The following is an 8,642-nucleotide window of genomic DNA, read 5'->3' as shown; positions in this document are numbered from 1 at the left end:
CTCCGACCAGGCGGAGGACCTCCAGTTGTGTTCAGAATCCTTCGGGGTGCCACCTGGTGGTGAATGGACAGAGACTTTCCTATATCCTGGATCTGATACCTCGCTTGCTTCGTCCAGTGAGTCCGACCTAGTGTACTCTGAAGCAGAGGTTACCCGTGAGTCTCTACACCCCTCTGACCAGGCGGAGGACCGCCAGCTGTCTCCAGAACCCTTCGGGGTGCCACCTGGTGGTGAATGGACAGAGACTTTCCTATACTCGGTACCCGATACCTCGCCTGCTTCCTCCAGTGAGTCCGACATAGTGTACTCTGAAGCAGAGGTTACCCGTGAGTCTCTACACCCCTCTGACCAGGCGGAGGACCGCCAGCTGTCTCCAGAACCCTTCGGGGTGCCACCTGGTGGTGAATGGACAGAGACTTTCCTATACTCGGTACCCGATACCTCGCCTGCTTCCTCCAGTGAGTCCGACCTAGTGTACTCTGAAGCAGTTGTTTTCTCTGAGCCTCTGCACTCTTCTGACCCGGCGGAGGACCTCCAGTTGTTTCCTGAATCCTCCGGGATACCACCAGATAACAAAGAGACAGTGACTTTTCCTCATTATGTACCTGATAACCCGTCTATTTCTTCCTGTGAGCTTGACAAGATGTACCTCGAAGCAGAGATTACCCTTAAGTCTCTGTCCCCCTCCAACCCAGTGAACGACTGGCCCTCGAATTCCCTGCGGAAGATTCTGGCAGGCCTGAAGAAGAGGGGGCGTAAGGGGGGAGGTACTGTAACATACCTGGCGGCGTCCTTGCATGGTGGTCCATCTCCCACTGTGCAAGAGGGCGCACTTGATCTCCTGTCCAGAATGTCTCTCTGGCTTCCCTCCATGCTGTCTGTTTGTGTCTGTTTCTGCTGCTTAAGGGCGGCGCCCGATCACTTCCTGCCTTTTGTACCTGCTGTGGGTCACACCCCTTGTGCGTCCTCAGCCTATTGCTGTCTGTCACTTGGTATATAGCTCAGCAGCTCCCTTCTATCCCTGCCTGAGCATAGTGTTTCCTTCAGTGTGTGCTTGCACTCTGAAGGTGCCAGGTCCCGTCTCTTGTCTCCTGCTTTTTGTATCAGTTCCCGTGTCTGAACTGAGTCCTGTATGTCTCCTGCTTTGCGGTATCAGCTCCCGTGTCTGAACTGTGTCCTGTATGTCTCCTGCTTTGCGGTATCAGCTCCCGTGTCTGAACTTAGTCCTGTATGTCTCCTGCTTTGCGGTATCAGCTCCCGTGTCTGAACTGACTCCTTTCTGTGTTCTCTTGTCTGTCCTGTCTGAACACGCTCCTAGCCTGTTCCTCTCGCCTTCTAGTGGCCGATTTCCTAGACCCGCTCCTGTGTCTGGTCTGTCCTGTCTGAACACGCTCCTTGCCTGTTCGTTCCGCCTTCTAGTGGCCGATTTCCTAGACCCGCTCCTGCGTCTGGTCTGTCCTGTCTGAACACGCTCCTTGCCTGTTCGTTCCGCCTCTCTGGGGGCCGTATTCCCAGACCCGCTCCTGTATCCCTCTGCAGTGTCGGTCTCCTCCGTACACTCAGTTCCAGTCTGAACTCTCTCCTGTCCTTTACCTGTTTTGCCTCTATGTCCGTTCCCTTCCTTTTTCTGCAGAGTCTGAACTCGTACCTAACTCCTGCTTGTTGTCTCTGCAAGTACTGTGTGAGTATCTGGCTCTGTTTTTCCCTTCCTGTCTGTTCCGTGTGAACAGAGCCCTGTCCTCCCTGCTCAGCCTTGTCTGCACTCTAGCTGTGCTTGCCTGTAACCCTCTGCCTGTATTGTTCCTGAGTCCCGGTGTGTACTGGGTCCTATCCCGCCTGTGTTCCTACCTGCTAGTGCCTCCCTGTCTGCACTCTAGCTGTGCTTGTCTTTACCCCCCTGCCTGCATACCCGCCTGCCTGCATACCAGTCGTGCCTGCCTATACCCACCAGTCTGTGTGCCAGCCTACCAGCCTGTTCCTGTATTCCCCTGTGTGGGTCAACAGCCGTGTCCGGGGTCTGTCCTGGAGTAGCACCTGGTCCCTCTGCTCGGTTCCTCCTTGGTGCACTGGCGTCGTATGCCGTCGTGCGACCCTGGTCGGATCGGGTGAATACCTAGTCACGCCCCTCCAGGCATTCACTCTCCGGCACGGTCCAGTGGAATCACTACCAATCACACGCACACGCCGCTTAGCCCGGGCGTGTGCATAACACTATTAATATATTGCAGTCATCATATTATATGGCAGTGTACTTACAATTGCTCATTTTGCCCCTCTGTACAGCTAATTCTTCGCTTCCCTTTGCTCTATGTAGAAACAGGAAGTCTCTATATCCTGCAGAAAGTATTCCCCTCTTCAACTCCTGTCCCAGCTTCTCCCCCCGCCCGCCAGGGACTTTTGCAGTGATTCATGAGTCATGTAAGGAAAATGTACGACCTGTTTCTACATAGAGCTTAGAAGGATACAGCTAGTCAGTTTTTAATCATGTGATGTCATAGACCTAGTGGGAAACAGAATAATTAACTGGGTAGAAGGGCAAAATGTGCAATTGTAAGTACACAGTGCTATATAATATGATTGCAATATATTAAGAGGATAAAAACTTTGATGGGAGGAGGAGGAGTGCTTCTTTAACTGTTGAATGATCAAGTAAAACATTTATTATGGGTACTATTTGAGGAAAAATAGCTATTACAGTTTACTATAACTTGTAGATATGAGAGTATCTTAGTTAATACAGGATCTGGGACTCACCAGAGACATTTAAAGAGAGCCATTGTCACGTAAGGTGTTGGAAAGACTAAGTGCAACACAAAAGGAAGAGGGGAAGGGAGTCCAGACACTAGGGTAAGGGGGAGTGGAGACCTCCTAGGCAGATCTGATATCACCCTGACTCCCCTATCATCCCTATATTGGTTCCTCACCAATCGCCGCATAGGAACCTAAGCCCTGTATATCCTTAGTGCTTGGCCCTGGATAGGGAAGGGGGGGGGGGTGAGCACTAGTCAGTCTCCACTAGCAACTAAAGACAACAAGGGAGACACACACGGGTAAAAGTAACTTAGCTTGAGCCGACTTCAGAGAGATACACCAAATGTCCTCCTAGCACCAGAGAGGAAGTAAGCAGACTGCAACAACTCCAAGCCAAACACAAGGGAACATGTGAATATCACCGGCCCCACCCTGCTGTAAACAGAAAGTATTTAAACACCCAGGCCTGGGTGTCAATTAGCAGGAGGGAGGTAGCTGCTGGGTCCTAGAGTGAGACAGATTTAAGAAGGTGTCCGTAATGCCAAACTAAGAGATCTTCTGCAACCAACTGCAGGGCGACTTTCTGTCACATCTGACACACCCGTGACAGTACTCCCCCACCCCCTCTACGAGTGGCCTCCCGACACTCAAAACCAGGTTTCTCAGGATAAGAGGTGTGAAATGAACGAACCAACCTGGGAGTGTTCACCTCTGATGCTGAAACCCACATCCTCTCCTCTGGACCATAACCCTTCCAGTGCACCAAGTATTGTAGGGAACAACATTGAAGATGAGAATCTACAATCCTTGAAATCTGAAACTCCAGATTACCATCAACCGTTATTGGGGGTAGTGGGAGGGGTGAGGGCTCAAGAGGTTCCCCATATTTTTTGAGTAAGGACCTGTGGAAAACATTGTGGATCTTAAGGACATGAGGAAGCGCCAGGCGAAACGCTGCTGAGTTAATGACGGCAATTATTTTATAGGGGCCAATTAACCTAGGTCCCAGCTTCCAAGAAGGGATTTTCAACTTGGTATTCTTCTTAGACAACCACAAAAAGTCATTCACATTCAGGTCTGGACCTGGCAAGCGTTTTCTGTCAGCCATACGTTGACACCTGTCTCCCATGATCTTTAAATTACTCAGAATCCCCCGCCACACTGAGGAGAGCGACGAAGCAAAACGTTCCTCCTCAGGAACGCCCGAAGCTCCTCCTCCAGTAAAGGTACCAAACTGTGGATGATAACCGTATGCACCTAAGAACGGTGACCTGCCAGTCGATTCTTGACGATGATTATTAATGGCAAACTCTGCCAGTGGTAAGAAGGATGCCCAATCCTCCTGATTTTCGGAGATGAAACACCTGAGGTAGGTCTCCAAATTCTGATTGTCGCGCTCGGTCTGTCCATTCGACTAAGGGTGGTAGGCAGAGGAAAAGGACAGCTGCACCCCCAGTCAAGAACAGAATGCTTTCCAGAACTTGCAAACAAACTGGGTCCTCCGATCTGACACCACATTGGAGGGAACCCCATGAAGCTTCACGATCTCATTTATAAACACCTGAGCAAGTGTCTTAGCATTAGGAAGTGCAGGTAATGCGACGAAGTGAACCATTTTACTGAACCTATCTACAACCACCAAAACCACCGTTTTGCCTGCAGAAAGCGGTAGGTCAGTAATAAAATCCATGGACAAGTGAGTCCATGGCCTATTAGGGATAGGTAGCGGAAGAAGAGTACCAGACGGACAGGTATGCGATACTTTAGAATGCGCGCAAATACTACAAGCAGATACGTGTTCAGTCACATAACGATGCAACCCCAGCCACCAAAAACGACAAGAGAGGAGGTCCGCAGTTGCCTTAGTACCTGGATGACCAGCAAGCACAGAGTTATGATGTTCCTTAATTACTTTGCAGCACAGATTAGATGGTACAAATAACCTTCCTGAAGGGCAGGAGGCAGCAGCTTCACTCTGAACCTCCAACACCTCAGGAAACAACGCCGAAATGACTACCCCCTTCTGCAATATCGGGGCAGGGTTCAGGGAAGCTCCGGGACAAAGCATCAGCCTTGACATTTTTGACCCCTGGATGGAAAAATGACAACAAAATTTAACCTAGTAAAAAAGAGGGACCATCTGGCTTGCCTAGGGTTGAAATGTTTAGCTGATTGGAGATATGACAAGTTCTTATGGTCAGTTTTTTTGCCTTCCTCTGGATCAACATATTAGGCTATGGGTTGAACTAGATGGACTTAGTCTTCCTTCAACCTTAAAAAAAACTATGTTGCTATGTTAGTAATAAATAACAATAATAGGATGGACAGCCCCCTCCAACCAATGTCGCCATTCTTTTAACGCCAATTTGATCTCCAAGAGTTCCCTATTAGCCACGTCATAATTTCTCTCAGCCGAAGACAATTTTTTAGAAAAGAAAGCGCATGAATGCCATTTACCAGAGGACGGACCCTGAGACAACACAGCCCCAACCCCAACTTCAGACGCATCAACTTCTACAACAAAGGGTTGGGAAACATCGGGTTGACTGAGTATAGGTGCCGTGGCAAAACAATTCTTTAAGGAAGAAAAAGCCGGGAAGGAGGCATCCAACCATTTGGAAAAATCACCCCTTTCTAGTCAGTAAAGGGTTTCACGATTACTGAGTAATTTTGGATGAATTTCCAGTAAAAATTAGTAAAGCCCAGAAAACGTTGTAGAGCTTTCAGGTTCTCGGAACGGTCCCAATCAAGGACTGCATGGATCTTCTCCGGATCCATCCGGAAACCCGAAGATGGCAACAAGTACCCAAAAACTGCACCTCCTGAACGGCGAAAACACATTTTTCGAGTTTGGCATACAGTTTGTTGTCCCTTAATATCTGGAACACCTGTTTAAGATACCCCCCGATGTGTCTCAAAATCAGGTGAGTAAACCAAAATATCGTCCAGATAGACCATCACAAACCTCCCCACCAAATGATGAAAAATGTAATTTATGAAATCCTGGAACACCACACGTCCATTGGTCAGGTCAGACCGAAAGGCATAACCAGACTCTTGGAATGCCCTTCAGGGGTATTGAATGCTGTTTTCCATTCATCCCCTTCTCTGATTCTAGCCAGATTGTAGGCTCCCCTTAAATCCAACTTGGAGAATACCTTAGCTCCCACAACCTGGCTGAACAAATCTGGAATCAGAGGCAGAGGGTATTGATCTCGGATGGTAATTTGGTTCAATTCCGGGAAATCTAAACAGGTACGTAGACCGCCATCTTTTTTTCTTCACGAAGACGAACCCTGCCGCCACGGGCGAAGATGAGGGCCTAATGTGTCCCTTTTCCATGTAATCCTTCATGGCTTGTCTCTCAGGGACAGAAAGATTATACAGTCTGCACTTTGGTAGTTTAGCTCCGGGGGTCAGGTTAATAGGACAGTCATATGCACGATGGGGAGGCAAATCCTGACACCCCTTCTCAGAAAAAATGTCCTCAAAACCGGACAGAAAAGCAGGTAATATTTCCGTAGAGACTGTAGCAAGGAAAATATCTAAACAGTTCTCATGACAGTAATCTCCCCATTCAATGATTTCCCTGGTTTGCCAATCCACCAACGGATTATGCTTCACCAACCAGGGAAGACCCAAAACAATTGGGGTGGGAAGACCGCTCAGGACATAGCAAGGTATTATCTCACAATGAACCAACCCCACACTCAGTTTTACATTATGTACAATCTGAGTAAATGCTTTCTGTGCAAGTGGCGCTGAGTCAATGGCAAAGACGGGAATAGGCTCAGCTAAAGCACAGCAGGCAAGACCATGAGGTTTCACAGACTCAGCATCAACCATGCTCACTCCAGCTCCACTGTCAACAAACAAAAAAATGTTCTCGGTTTTGCTCTCTAGCACCGCCTCTGCTGTCAGGACAAACCGTGAACTGCAGGCTAGCAATAAATGCACCCCTTGCTTATCCAACTCCAGACTACCAAGGGTTAATCAAGTCTCCTTTTGCTTAGGAATCGAAGGACAGGCCCCAATAAAATGTCCCTTTTCCCACCGAAAAAACAGACGCCTTTTTTCTTGCGAATTTCCAGGGAAATGTATGCTAATAATAATAATAATAATCTTTTTATTTATATTGCGCCAATATATTCCGCATCGCTTTACAATTCAGACAATTTACAGACATTAAAAAAAAACAACCTAACTTAAAGTCTAATAGGTATCATGAGGGTAATCGTATAAATAATAACATAACAGGGAAAAATAAATAAATACCTAAGACACATCGGAGATATATAGAATATATTATGATTTTATTAAATACAAAAATATTTCTTTATATGAAACATCACATGATAGGTGTTGGGAAAAGAACAGCTAAAACAATAGGGGATACAGAGTTTATAATCCCAATAAGTGACAGGGAAAAGACTGCACTAACAGTCCCAGGTCGCTATAGACACTCCATAGGCTTGTTATATAAGTATATCTAATATAATTCATACAATGAAAATCCAGCAGCTCTGGATAATATGGTAATATAAGTCAATAAATATCCGAAATAGGCAAAAATCACATGATAGCTAGAAGTGTGAAAAACTTATGATTAATACGCAATAGTATAGCTCAATCCAATAAATATCAGTTAATATCAATTAAATACAAAAGGGTATTTGTGCTATAATAGTGCATGTAAGATGATAACTGGCATGTCATATGGTCATCTAATAGTAGTAGTGCGGCATGCTAACCAGTGGAGTGAATGTCAGCTCAATATGGATACCTTGAGTCATGGTGGGAAACCTGAGACTTGTAGTGGCAGTTAGCCAAACGCCTCAACGCTCGTTTCGCCTCGGCTTCGTCAGACATTATCAGCACTGTCCCCTTTGGGGCTCACAATCTACATTCCCTATCAGCATTTCTTTGGCGTGTGGGAGGAAACCAGAGAACCCGGAGGAAACCGACGCAAACATGGGGAGAACATACAAACTCCTTGCTGATGTTGTCCTTGGTGGGATTTGAACCCAGGACCCCAGTGCTGCAAGGCTTCAGTGCTAACCACTCAGCCACCGTGATGCAGAGGCATCCCCTAACTGCATGGGTTCCTCCACCTCCCCCAGTACTGGTTCACCGCCAGACCACTCCCCCGGTAGAGGTATATAACCCCGAGAAGAAGGCCCCGGAGAAGGTGGTCTCAGCCGCCTATCCCAAAGGCGTTTATCAATCCGTATAGCCAACAACATGGCAGCCTCCAAGGACTGAGGGGTTTCATATACTGCCAAGGCATCTTTTAACCTTTCAGTAAGACCCTCACAAAATTGGCTTCTAAGAGCTGAATTATTCCATTTAGAATCCGTTGCCCATCTACAGAATTCAGAACTGTACGTCTCCACTGACTGATTCCCCTGCTGAAGGCGATGTAGCCTAGACTCAGCCAAGGCGACTCGGTCAGGGTAATAATAGATGAGGGCCAGGGCCCCAAAAAATCCCTCTACAGACTGGAGACAAACCGAATCCTGCGGAAAAGAAAAGGCCCAGGATTGTGAATCTCCCTGCAGCAGTGAGATCATATTTCCCACTCGTTGCTCCTCACTTCCGGAGGAGTAAGGACGACGTTTAAAGTACAGTTTGCAGGCCTCCTTGAACACAAAAAAATTGTCCCTACCTCCTGCAAACCTGTCCAGGAGGGCAACCTTGGGTTCAGGCTGGACAGGCCTACCTGCAGAGACCCCCACATTAGCGACCAGTAGATGCTGATGCTGATGCTAAACCTCACCGCGGAGGTTATTCACCTCCAGAGACAGACAGCGGAACTGCTCTGCGAGGTTTGCAACAGGGACCATACCAAGGGGAATAAAAACATGCCAGAAAACAAAACACACAAATAAACC

This window comes from Phyllobates terribilis, unplaced genomic scaffold (assembly GCF_046119375.1).
Source record: "Phyllobates terribilis strain yellow unplaced genomic scaffold, ASM4611937v1 Scaffold_1__5_contigs__length_1240528914, whole genome shotgun sequence".
Classification (NCBI taxonomy): Eukaryota; Metazoa; Chordata; class Amphibia; order Anura; family Dendrobatidae; genus Phyllobates; species Phyllobates terribilis.
This window is presented reverse-complemented; position numbering follows the sequence as displayed.